Below are 13,483 nucleotides of genomic sequence, written 5' to 3'. Positions count from 1 at the left end.
AGGGCTGGGGCGGAGGCTGGGCGGGAGGATGAGTACGTGGTCCCCGCAGGTTCTGGATGGACGTGCGAATTGACACGCAATTGACCCTGAAAGTCACAGGTTGTGGCGGGTATCTATGGGCTTCCTAAAAGTATCGTCAGGATGACTCTCCGACAAAGATTTTGGAGGAACAGCGGAATCCTGCTGGACGCTACCCGAAGGAGGAAGGGAGGAAGAGCGTTGTGCGGGAATGGAAATTCGCCTGCTAGGCGGAACCAAACACCCTCTCCAAAACCCACGTGTCTTTCTGGACGGAACTGAACATTGTGGTTGACCCAGAAATAGAAGTGGTAAAACATTTTTTAAGTGTTTAATCCACAGGGAGAAAAAAAATACTTCGTTTTATTTTTGTTGTTTTGTTTTTTGTTTTTTGTGTTTTTTTTGGTTGGTTTTGTTTTTTTGTTTTGAGACGAGTCTGCTCTGTTGCCCAGGCTGGAGTGCAGTGGTGCAATCTGGGCTCATTGCAATCTCCGCCTCCTGGGTTCAAGCGATTCTCCTGCCTCAGCCACCCGGGTAGCTGGGACTACAGGCGCCCGCCACCACGCCTGGCTAATTTTTTGTGTTTTTAGTAAAGATGGGGTTTCACCGGGTTGGCCAGGATGGTCTCAATCTCCTGACCTCATGATCCGCCTGCCTTGGCCTCCCAAAGTGCTGGGATTATAGGCATGAACCACCACGCCCGGCCAAAAAAAATATTTAAAAGAGAAATCAAACCGGACGCCATGGCGCAGGCCTGCAATCCTAGCAGTTTGTGAGGCAGAGCGGGAGGATAGCTTGAGCCCAGGAGGTTGAGACCAACCTGGCCAACATGGTGAAACGCCATCTCTACTAAAAATACAAAAATTAGCCAGGCTTGGTGGCATGGCACCTATATTCCCAGCTACTCAGGAGGCTGAGGCGGGAAGATTGCTTGAGGCTGGATTAACCCTGATCTTGCCACTCACTGTGCGGCAAGACCCTGTCTCCTTAAAAAAAAAAAGAAACCAGGGCATTGAAATTAGAGATCTGACATTTTAGATAGCTTTCTATATCTACAGTAAGCTGACTTACTTCAATCCAGGAGGTACTGTGGATAAGTTGGACATAATTGTCATCTTTCATAGTTAGAGATTTTGAAGGAAAATATAACTTAAGCAGTATTTCAGCTTCTTGGAGATTGGGAGAGGAGATCCCAAAAGAACGCTCAAAATAATGAAACTCTGCCAAGCTGTTTACACATATGTAGAACCTAAGTTTATTAATTGAATAATGATTTCGTGTGCTTACTGTCCAGAAAAATTTTTTAAGTGGGACACTTGTTAAAGCTGTAAATTAGATTTTATTTAATGAAAACTATTGCAGGAGGGAAGTGGGTCCAGCATGAACTGAACGCAACTTTGCTGAAACAAAAATTTGGAGGCTTTTTAGAGGCTGTGGTGTGCTAAGGGAAAGGTGCTGAGGAGTGTGAAGGGGTGGTTCATCCTGCAACTAGGCCGTCTGGGTGTGTTAATCCATGCTTATCCAGAGGAGACACATAATTTTTCTGTCTTCATGACAAGCAGTGGTGTAAGACAGCAAGTAGCCACAGGGACTGGGAATGAGAATGAGAACCACCTCCTTGAAGGCTTGCAATTCAAGAGAAAAACACCCAGGTCCTTGAGAAGACAGTTCTCAGTGGTCATGTGTCCAGAGTTGGTTCCTTCTGGTGGGTTCTTGGCCTCACTGACTTCAAGAATGAAGTCATGGACCTTTGTGGTGAGTGTTAACAGCTCTTCAAGGTGGCACAGACCCAAAGAGTGAGCAGCAGCAAGATTTACTGTGAAGAGCAAAAGAACAAAGCCTCCACAGCATGGAAGGGGACCCGAGTGGGTTGCCGCTACTGGCTCGGGGTGGCCAGCTTTTATTCCCTTATTTGTCCCCGCCCGCATCTTGCTGCTTGGTCCATTTTACAGAGCGCTGATTGGTCCATTTTATAGAGTGCTTATTGGTCCATTGTAAAGAGTGCTGATTGGTGCATTTACAATCTTTTAGCTAGACACAGAGTGTTGATTGGTGCATTTTTACAGAGTGCTGATTGGTGCATTTACAATCTTCTAGCTAGACGCAGAGCACTGATGGGTGTGTTTTTACAGAGTGCTGATTGGTGCATTTACAATCCTCCAGCTAGACACAGAGAACTGATTGGTGCATTTACAATCCTCTAGCTAGACAGAAAAGTTGTCCAAGTCCCTACTCAACCCAGGAAGTCCAGCTGGCTTCACCTCTCAATCCCCCCTCTAAAGAGGACACCCCAAGAGCTGTTGGGAATTGGGCGATGACCGCTCTAGCTACTTCCTGCTGGATAGGTTGAAGAAGGAGCCCTGCAGTTGTAGTGTCCTCCAGAGGGGAACTCTTTAGGCCAGTCAAAGGGCCCCCAGGTTGGTCCAGGGGTCCTCAGTAGAAGTTGTTAGTTGAGCTCATTGGGGTTCCATTTGTAAGACCATCTGTAGCTTGATGGGCTTGACCTTAGAGGAAACAAATTTGACAAGGAGATTAAAAATATAGGGCCTGAAGGTGAATAATAAGCAAGACAGCTGTCACGGGACCTAGAAAGGGGAAATGCCATATCGCCCAACTCCAGAGGTTGATATGAGTTTGAAAGGCGTCTGATTTCAGAAGCCTTTTCCTGTAAATGCCAGGTGGCATTTCATACTATCCCTGACTGGTTAGTGTAAAAGGAACACTCTTCCCCTAAGAAGGTGCAAAGTCCTCCTTTCTCAGCAGTGAAGAGGTCTAGGCGTCAGTGGTTTTGGAGGGTCACTGCTGCCAAAGAGTCTATTTGGAATTGTAGAATAAGGATAGATTTTGTTATTTCTTGCAAACTGTCTGCGAAATCCTTTGAGAGTGTGTGGTAGTAGGATAATATATGTTACACTGTTAACTTTTTGCAAACTTTACTTTTGTTGAAAACCTTGTAAGTTTGGGATTTCAATTATTCTTTGCATTAATAAGATCTTGTTCAGTCCATATTAACTTAGAATTGGTATAGATGGCTTCCTCCTTATTCTGTGAGTACTGTAAGGTTTGGCTGAGTATAGATAGCTGGAGCACGTTTGAACAGACCAATTATTAGGCAATTTTCCTAACTCTGCTTCTACAAGAATTTCCTTATCACTTACTGAATACTGATTGTGTCTTACTCCCTTAATCGCTGGGGAGGAACCATCTATCGTCCTGTCCTAAAGGGAGTTCCTCCTAGATCTGGTCGGACCTTTGGATGGTAATTAAGATTTAGATCCCCTGTTAGGAAACCTGCTGGGTTAAGGATTTTTGATAAGAAGCCTATGGGTTGTCAGTGGCCTCAGTGATTTTGGGCTATGCCCTTGTTTACACTGACAACCAGGTGGTGTTGGAGTGTTACAGGGTCACGGAGAAGACCTTCAATTATCAATTATAGGTTTTAAATTTACTCTGGCTTTTAAAGTAATAGGGTACACTGTTTTTTCTTTACTACTTCTCTCTCTTTCTCTCTTTCTTTCTCTTTGACTTTCTGTCTCTTTCTCTCTTTGACTCCTTTTTTGTCTCTGTCTCTTTCTCTCTCTCTCTCTAACTTTCTGTCTTTCTCTCTCTCTTTCCTTCTCTCTGCTGGTCTTTCCTTGCTTCTGCCAGCCACTTATGCTGCTGTTCTCCCCTCTCCTTCCCCTTTTTGATGGCTTCAGCAGTGTAAGACTGCCACCTCCTTGGGTTTTTGCACTGCATGCAACAACTCCATGATTTCCTTGTGGTATTTAGTGGGGGTTCCCTCAGAGGTTAGGAACTCCCTTTCTTTCCATATTGCAGCATGGGCATGTAGGATTAGATAAGCATAATTGCTATCTGTATACACATTTATTCTTTTTCCCTTTCTAAAGCTCAGGTAAGTGCCACTAGTTCTGCTAACTGTGTGCTGGTCCCTGGGGGAAGAGGCTTACTTTCAAGTATTGTTACATCGCTAACTATGGCATAACCTGCTCTTCGTATCCCATTCTCCACAAATGAACTTCCATCAGTATATAGGTTAAGGTCACGATTAGCTAAGGGGACTTCTGAGAGATCCTCTCGGGCGGCATAACTCTGGACTATAATTTGTTGGCAGTCACGCTTGATTGGTTCTCCATCCTCTGGGAGAAAAGTGGCAGGATTGAGGGCCACACATATGCGTATTTGAAGCACCATTCCCTCAAGGAGTAGCGCCTGGTATCTGAGCAGGCAGTTGTCTAATAGCCATTAACTTCCTTTGGCACCTAGTATGCCATTTACATCATGAGTAGTCCAGACAATTAGATCCTTTCCTTGTATTATTTTGATAGCCTCTGACACTAAGATGGCCACCACCACAACTACCCATAAACAGTGAGGCCAGCCTTTTGCCACTATATCAGTTTCCTTACTTAGGTATGCCACTGGTTGTGGGGTTGTCCCACGAGTCTTGAGTAAGGACTCCAAGAGCTATTCCTGCTCTCTCTGTGACGTATGAAGAGAGGTTTTGTCCTGTGGGAAGGCTTAAGGCTAGGGCCTGCTTTAAGGTTTTGAAGGCTGTTTCTGCCTCTGGTTCCCATTCTACTAGATGAGTATTTGCCCTCTGGGTCTCCTTGATTAGAGTATAGAGGGGTCTGGCCATCTCACTGCATCCAGGGATCCATAGTCAGCAAAGCCAGTGAGTCGAAGGATCCCCCACAACTGTTTAAATGTCTTAGGGTGAGGATAAGCCAGTATAGGCTGTATTCGTTCCTTGCTGAGGGCCCTGGTTCCTCTGGCTAAAATTAGGCCTAGATATTTGTCTTGTTATTGGCAGAACTGGGCCTTCGATTTAGACACCTTGTACCCTTGATTAGCTAGAAAGTTTAAGAGATCTAGGGTAGCCTGCTGGCATGAGGCTTCCAAACTGGTAGCCAAAAGTAAATCATCCACATACTGAAGGACTAGAATGCCTAGACTTAAGAAGTGGCCTAGATCTTGGGCAAGTGCCTGACCAAACAGATGAGGGCTATCCCTAAACCCTTGGGGCAAGACCATCCACGTAAGTTGGGATGTGTGGTCTATGGGATCCTCGAAGGCAAAGAGAAACTGGGAGTCAGAGTGCAGGGGAATACAGAAGAAGGTATCCTTGAGGCCAAGAACAGTGAACCATTCTGCTTCCTCTGGTATTTGAGAGAGCAGGGTAGAGGGGTTGGGTACAACTAGATATAGAGGAATTACTGCCTCACTGATGAGTCTAAGATCTAAGCACTTGTCTCCACTGACCGTTCGGTTTTTGTACTTCTAGAATTGGGGTGTTGCAGGGACTACTGCATTTTCTTGATAAGCCTTGAGCTTTTAAATGTCTAACAATATCCTGTAATCCTTTATGAGCTTTAGGCCTTAAGGGATATTGTCTTTGATAAGGAAAAGTGGTGGGGTATTTTAGCCTGATTTGGACTGGGCAGGCATTTTTTGCCCTTCCGAATTGTCTTTCCAATGCCCATATTTCAGGGTTGACTCCCTTCTCAAGCAGGGGGCAACAAATGGGTAAATTGTTCCCCATATTCATGTAGATAATAGCTCCAGCTTTGGCCAATATGTCCCTCCCTAATAAGGGTGTGGGACTTTCAGGCATAACAAGAAAGGCATGTTTAGAGCAAAGTCTCCCAGTTACAACTCAGGAGGTGGGAGAAATACCTGGTTACAGGCTGTCCCAGGACTCCTCGGATGGTAAAAGACCTTGAGCACACTGTCCAGGACAGGAGATTAACACTGAGAAAGCCACGCTAGTGTCCAGGAGGAAGTCAATTTCCCGGCCCTCAATGGTTAAACATACCCAGGGCTCAGTGAGGGTGATGACATGAGCTGGCGCTTGCCCCGGACACCCTCAGTCCTCTTGTTGGATCATCTGTTTGGGGGCTTCTGGCCCAGAGAACCTTTGTCCTCTGGGGCAGTCGCCTTCCAGTGATTGCCTCGGCATAGTGGACATGGGCGAGGGGGCAGCTTGTTTCTTGTTGGACAATCTTTTCTAAAGTATCCTTGCAAACCACACTGATAACAAGCCGTACCAGGTGATTGGCCTACTCCATTTTCTGTCCTCTCTGAACCACCAAGGTTTGTTTGTTTGAGGGCCATGACCAAGGCTGCGGCCTTTCTCTGATCTCGCTTTTCCTTTTTGGCCTGTTCCTCTTGGTCCCTAGTATAGAACACCAAGGTTGCCAGGTTTAATAATACCTCCAGATTTTGTTCAGGGACCAGGGCTCGGTTTTGGAGCTTTCTGCTGATATCTGTGGCTGATTGGGTAATAAACTTTTAGGATCAATTGACCCTTGAGTGAGTCGGGTGACACGGGAGTATATTTTCTTAAGGCCTCCCATAGCCACTCGAGGAAAGCAGAAGGATTTTCTTCCTTTCCCTGAATTATGGTGGACATCATTGAATAATTCATGGACTTTTTCCTAATTCTCCTTAGTCCTTCCAGAACACAGGTCAACAGATGTTTGTGACTTCAGTCCCTGTGATGTGAGTTGAGGTCCCAGTGGGGATCCATACTGGGGACAGCTTGCTGATCGGTAGGGAATTTGTCCCTTTCCAGGTATCTCCAAACTCTCAGGCTGCAGCTAAAGCTGCATTCTTTTCATTAAAGGCCAGGGTTTGATCTAACAATAGCATGACATCTCTCCAAGTGAGATTGAAGGTTTGCCCTAGACCCTGTAGGACATCTATATACCTATCAGGATTATCTGAAAACTTTCCCAGGTCTGCCTTGATCTGCTTTAAATCAGAGAGGGAGATGGGGACATGTACCCGGGTTGGGCCAAACTTCCCTCCCCCTACAGCTTGAAGGAGACATAACCAATAGTCCAGGGTGTTTTGTGGTCCCTTGGAGATTTCTTTGCTTGTTTCCTTCTGGGTGGGGGAGATTAGAGGAGGCTTATCATTAATAGGAAGGGGAGCTATAGGGAAGCTAGGATATGGGGGTAAGCTGAGAAGTCCTCCTGTGGAATGCAAATTGCAGGCTTTGCATAGTTGTGGATTCTCCTTCAATGAAAAGAAAGCTTGGACATAAGGTATTTCACTCCATTTGCCTTTCCTCTTACAGAAAAGGTCAAGCTGCAGGATAGTATTGTAATTTATACTTCCCTCAGGTGGCCATTTTTCCCCATCAGAGAGAGAATATTGGGGCCAGGCTGTAGTGCAGAAAAAAATGAGCTGCTTCTTTTTCAGGGTTTGCGGGTCAAATTGGTCCCAATGGCTTAGGATGCATTTCAAGGGTGAGGCTGTTGGTGCCTGAGTGTTTCCCATCTGAAAGAAAAAACTGCCCACAGTTTTGGTTTGTTTGTTTTCCCCCTCTTGCCCAAGAACCTGCAATGGTCCCTGGACACTGCTGATCAGAATAGTTGTGCTCACTGACACAGCAGAAACCCCTCTTGCCCAAGAACCCACAACGGTCCCTGGACCCTGCTGATCAGAATAGTTGCACTCACTGACGCAGCAGCAGAAACCCCAGTTTTCCTCTTAGACCACAAAGAGGACCAAGGAAGGTCGGATTTAGTGGCCCTTACCAACGCATTCTCGAAAATTAGAGTCCTAAGCATTCTCCTGTTAGTATTTGGAGAATACTACCCCTGTTCTATAAAGGTGTTATGCCCCAAAACTGAAGTGGAGGGCCATACCCTGAGGAAAGGAAGGGATCTCCAGGGTTGGAAGAGTGACTTTTGTCCTCACTTCTCATTATATGAATAGGAAGGATATCATTTCTGAGGCTCCCCATATCCTAGCTTCAGGAATAGCCTTTGTTAGGCCTGCTTGTTTGAGGAGGGATCGTAAAAGGATAGTTGTTCTCCTCACCTGATGGGGCTTTGGACAAAAATTATGTCTTTCTGATTGGTGAGCCCAGGTGCCTAAAGAAGGGAACAGAGTCCTGAAGTTTATACTAGAAATCATTCTTATAGGAGACACTAGAAAAGCACCAGAGACAGGGAGTGGTTTTTAGAAGCGGGACTAGCCTCGGAGAAGAGAGGCAAGAGGAAGTTTGTCTGACAGGCGTTAGGACCCAGGAGGTAAGGGTCAGGATAGACAGGATAGATGGGCAAGTCTCGCTTGGGTGACGTGACTTTGAGAGTTTCACTCATGGCTACAGGGTCAACCAACTTTTTGTTGGGACCCTGGAGCTGAGTGGCTTTCCTCTCTGTCAACCCTCGGCTCAGCCCAGAAGTACAGGAAAAGTGGAAGCTGGTTCCAGGCAAACCCACGCTCCCAACTCCAAAGAGTCAGGGGTTGTTAGAGAGCCCTTTCCCAGAAAGCCTGACACCCATTTCTTTAGTCCAGCAGCCATGCTAGTTTAACTGGCCAACAGGTGCCCAGTATTTAGCCCCCAAATTCTAAGGAAAAATAGGAAAGAATAGCAAGCAAAAGGGGTCCAGTGTTACTCACTGCTTGGCAATAGTCCCTTCGTGGTCACCAAGATTTGTCCGGAGTTGGTTCCTTCCGGTGGGTTCTTGGTCTCACTGACTTCAAGAATGAAGCTGCGGACCTTCGTGGTGTTACAGCTCTCAAAGGTGGCACGGACCCAAAGAGTGAGCAGCAGCAAGATTTATTGTGAAGAGCAAAACAACAAAGCTTCCACAGTATGAAAGGGGACCCGAGCGGGTTGCCACTGCTGGCTGGGGGTAGCCAGCTTTTATTCACTTATTTGTCCCTGCCCATGTCCTGCTGATTCCTCCATTTTACAGAGTGCTGATTGGTCCATTTTACAGAGCACTGATTGGTCCATTTTACAGAGTGCTGATTGGTGCATTTACAATCCTTTAGCTAGACACGGAGTGTTGATTGGTATATTTTTACACAGTGTTGATTGGTGCAGTAAAAGATTCACATCTTCAAGTAGCAGAGAAAGGGTTTATAATGCCAAGCTTTATAAAGTAACTGCTCCAAGGTATAGTAGGGGACAGTAAGCTACTTTAACAAAAAGACCCAAAAATGCAATGGCTCAAACATGATAAAAGCTCAGCCCTCACTCACATAAGAGTACATGTTGGTGACCAGCTTTCTGTCCTCAACATAGGGCTGCCAAGGCTGCTCTAGTTGTTGCCATCCAAGTTAGCAGGAAGGGTCAAAGCAGTTGAGGGACAAATATTTCATCTTAACAAGTGGGGCAGAAGTTGCATCCTTTCTGTTCACATTCCATTGATGAGAACTTCCACAAAAGGCATGTCTAGGTGCACAAAGAGCTGGTAAATACAGTCCCCACCTGGGTAACCACATTCTAACTACATATAACTGTGGATGAAGAAGATTTGGTGGGCAAATGACAATTGCCACCACAGTCTGCCCCTCTGGCTAGCAAATTCCCACCCTTCCCAGACATAGAACATATGTCTATGTCCCTTCCCAAGGTAGGCAACCACCTATATCCAACTTAAAAGTCCAGGATCTTTGAGTGTAGCTCAGCCCTTTTGACTGTGTCCAAATGTGGCTCTTTATAGTCTAGTGAACCATGGCTTTAAGATGCCCAATAGCCAATAGTGGAGCAAGAACAACATAACTTCCATCAAGCCCCTACTGGAAAAAAGGAGAAATGGAAAACACAGCAATCACTTTCATAGAAATGATTGAATCCTGATAGGCATGAGTTGGAAATCCTCCCTGCTCTGAGAGTGGAAAATTTTCATGGTTTGTCCAGCTGCCTCTGGTATGTTAATAACTCCCTGGCCCCCTGGAAATAACTCCTCGGTCTACAGTCCTCTGAGGCACTGGCTTTGCCCTCTAGGAGTACTATGGTTTAGGTGTTTGTCCCCTCCAAATCTCATGTTGAAATGTGATCCCCAATATTGGAGGTGGGGCCTGGTGGGAGGTGTTTGGGTCGGGGGCTCAGATCCCTCATGGATGTCTTGCACTTTGGTGCTGTCCTCACAAAAATGAGTTTTCATTCTATGCTCAGACAAGATCTGGTCATTTAAAAGAGTATGGCTGTAATCCCAGCATTTTGGGAGGCCGAGGCAGGCGGATCATGAGGTCAGGAGATCGCGACCATCCTGGCTAACACAGTGAAACCCCGTCTCTACTAAAAATACAAAAAAATTAGCTGGGCATAGTGGCGGGCGCCTGTAGTCCCAGCCACTTGGGAGGATGAGACAGGAGAATGGCATGAACCTGGGAGGTGGAGCTTGCAGTGAGCCGAGATCGCGCCACTGCACTCCAGCCTGGGCAACAGAGCAAGACTCTGTCTCAAAAAATAAAATAAAAGAGTATGGTACCTGCACCCCTCTCTCTCTTGCTCTTACTTTTGCAATGTGATGCACCTGCCCTCTCTTCACCTTCTGCCATGATTGTGAGCTTCCTTTTTTCTTCTTTTTCTTTTTTTTTTTTTTTTTTGAGACAGTCTCTGTCGCCCAGGCTGGAGTGCAGTGGCACCATCTCGGCTCACTGCAAGCTCTGCCTCCTGGATTCACGCCATTCTTCTGCCTCAGCCTCCCGAGTAGCTGGGACTACAGGTGCCCGCCACCATGCCCAGCTAATTTTTTTTTTTTGTATTTTTAGTAGAGACGGGGTTTCACCATGTTAGCCAGGATGGTCTGGATCTCCTGACCTTGTGATCCACCTGCCTCGGCCTCCCAAAGTGCTAGGATTACAGGCGTGAGCCACCTCACGATTGTGAGCTTCCTGAGGCCCTCAACAGAAGCAGATGCCAGCACCATGCTTCCTGTACAGCCTGCAGAACCATGAGCCAATTAAACCTCTTTTCTTCATAAATGACCCAACCTCAGGTATTTATAGCGACACAAAAAGCAGACTACAACAGGGAGATGTCTCCTTATCCATGATCTTCCTTGGCCATATCTAAAGTGGCATTAGGGATCAGGTGCAGTGGTTCATGCCTGTAATCCCAGTACTTTGGGAGGTCGAGGCAGGAGGATCACTTGAGCCCAGGCGTTCAAGACCAGCCTGGGCAACATGGCAAGACACTGTCTCTACTCAAATAAAATAAAGTAAGATAACCAGGCATGGTGGTGCATGCCTGTGGTCCCAGATACTCTGGAGACTGAAGCAGGAGGATCACTTGGGCCCAGGAGGTCAAAGCTGCTGTGAGCTGTGATTGCACCACTGCACTCCAGCCTGGATGACAGAGTGAGACCCTGTCTCAAAAAAAATTTTTTTAAGTGGCATCAGGGCCGGGCATGGTGGCTCCCACCTGTAATCCAACACTTTAGGAAGCCAAGGTGAGCAGATCATTTGAGGTTAGAAGTTCAAGACCAGCTTGGCAACATGGCGAAACCCCATCTCTACTAAAAATACAAAAATTAGCTAGGTGTGGTGGCGCATGCCTGTAGTCCCAGCTACTCATGGCTGAGGCAGGAGAATTGCTTGAACCCAGGAGACTGAGGTTGCAGTGAGCTGAGATCACACCACTGCCCTCCAGCCTGGGTGACAGAGCAAGACTCCATCTCAAAAAAAAAAAAAAGTGGCATCAGGAAGCATGTCTGTCTCTCTTTGGCAGTCCATTTCTTGCTGGTAAAAGTTTGAGGCCTAAGACTTGCTTTTGAGGCCTGTACAAGTTCCTAGCTTTTTTTCTTTTTTTCTTTCTTTTTTTCTGAAACAGGATCTTGCTCTGTCACCCAGGCTGCAGCACAGTGGCGTGATCACAGCTCACTGAAGCCTCAACCTCCCAGACTCAAGCAATCCTTTCACCTCCGCCTCCTGAGTAGCTGGACCACAGGCCTGTGCCATCATGCCTGGCTCATTTATTTTATTTTAATTTTTGTAGAGATGAGATCTCCCTATGTTGCGTAGGCTGGACAGTTGCTGGCTTTTTCAGGCCCTGCTCCTGGTATTTTATTTCCAGTCAGTTCCGAATTCTTTACTTCCTTATCTGATTTAAGCTCATTTTTCAGCCTAACTGGGGGTTAACTTGAAGTGATTTGAAATAGGCTCCAGTAGGAGAGGACTATCCTTGATTTGAACTTTGCTGTAAGGCTGGATTCTTCTGATTACCCAAGAAGTCTCAAAGGACCCTTGAAAATAGTTTTCAGCAAAAATTTTACCTCCTATGATTTGAATATTGAATTGATAGGCATTTCCAGTCCTGTAAAGTTCTAACATCTCTTGTGTTGTCCAATCTGGTAGCCTCTAGCCACCTGTGTCTAGTGAGCACTAGAAATATGACTATCTGAAGTGAGAAGTGCTATAAGTATAAAATACGTACAGAATTTCAAAGACTTCAGGAAACAAAGTAAAATATCTTATCAATAATATTTGTGTTGATTTTTTTTCAAATTGTATTATTTTTGACATGCTGGGTTAAATATGCTACTAAAACTAATTTATGGCTGGCCATGGTGGCTCACGCCTGTAATCCCAACACTTTGGGAGGCCAAGATGGGTGAATCACCCCGCCTCTACTAAAAATACAAAAATTAGCCAGGCGTGGTAGCACGTGCCTGTAATCCCAGCTACTCAGGAGGCTGAGGCAGGAGAATCGCTCGAACCCGGGAGGTGGAGGTTGCAGTGAGCTAAGATCACACCACTGCACTCCAGCCTGGGCAACGGAGTGAGACTCCATCTCAAAAAATAAAAAAATTAAAAATAATTTACCTATTTATTTTTACTTTTTAAAGTATGACTGCTGACAACTTTTAAATTACATACATGGCTTGCACAATATTTCTAAGTGAACTGCATATACAAACAGACAATGGTCAGATTATATTTAATTTTTATTTTTTTAGACAGGGTCTCAATCTGTCACCCAAGCTGAAGTGCAGTGGCACAATTATGGCTCACTGCAGCCTCAACCTCCTGGGTTCAAGTGATCCTCCCACCTCACCCCCAAGTAGCTGGGACTACAGGCACACACCAACTAATTTTTGTATTATTGTTAGAGACAGGGTTTCACCACATTGCCCAGGCTGGTCTCGAACTCCTGGGTTCAAGCAGTTCGCCCACCTTGGACTCCCAAAGTGCTGGGATTACAGGCATGAGCCACTGTGCCCAGCAGTCAGACTACAGTTAACAATAAAACCCTGACCCACAACCTCTGCAGCAATTAGACCAGAAACGTGTGACTCGGTCAGTGCGTGCCATCTTCCCTATTTTTTGCCTACCCCCCAAAAACAGAAACAGTTCAGGAATCCCCCCTACCTTTTTGTGTTCTAAGACAGGGTTAATTGCAAAGGACCACTTTGCTCTCGCATATTCCACATAAGACCTGCCCCCACCCTTCCACAATGATTCCTTTGTTTTTATAAAGCCCCAAATATTAACCCTCCTGTTTGAGATATTCAAGAATGAATGCTCTCCCGCTTGCAACAGCCTGAATCAAATCATCCCCTTATTTTTCTGGAGCATTCTGCTTTCATGTATCACCACCCACTATCTGACCACAAAATTAGAGCCACATTATTTTCTGTTTGTTATGATAGCACCTCACTTCTGATACCAATTTCTGAACTAATAAGAGCAAATGCTGGCAGCTGTATAAAGAGAC

The 13,483-nt window shown here is 45.8% G+C and overlaps 1 protein-coding gene across 1 annotated transcript in view; it reads left to right on the top strand.

The window, feature by feature from the left end:
• Nucleotides 1-22: 22 nt before the first annotated feature.
• Nucleotides 23-13,483, top strand: part of MCMBP (minichromosome maintenance complex binding protein) — a 57,260-nt gene continuing 43,799 nt past the window's right edge. The window contains exon 1 of the mRNA XM_054522960.2: nt 23-329. The gene's annotated coding sequence lies outside the window, so the exon portion shown is untranslated. The remainder of the gene's footprint in view (nt 330-13,483) is intronic.

This window comes from Pongo abelii, chromosome 8 (assembly GCF_028885655.2).
Source record: "Pongo abelii isolate AG06213 chromosome 8, NHGRI_mPonAbe1-v2.0_pri, whole genome shotgun sequence".
NCBI classification, from domain to species: domain Eukaryota; kingdom Metazoa; phylum Chordata; class Mammalia; order Primates; family Hominidae; genus Pongo; species Pongo abelii.
The sequence above is the reverse complement of the archived record's forward strand: the minus strand, read 5'-3'. Positions and strand labels throughout refer to the sequence as shown.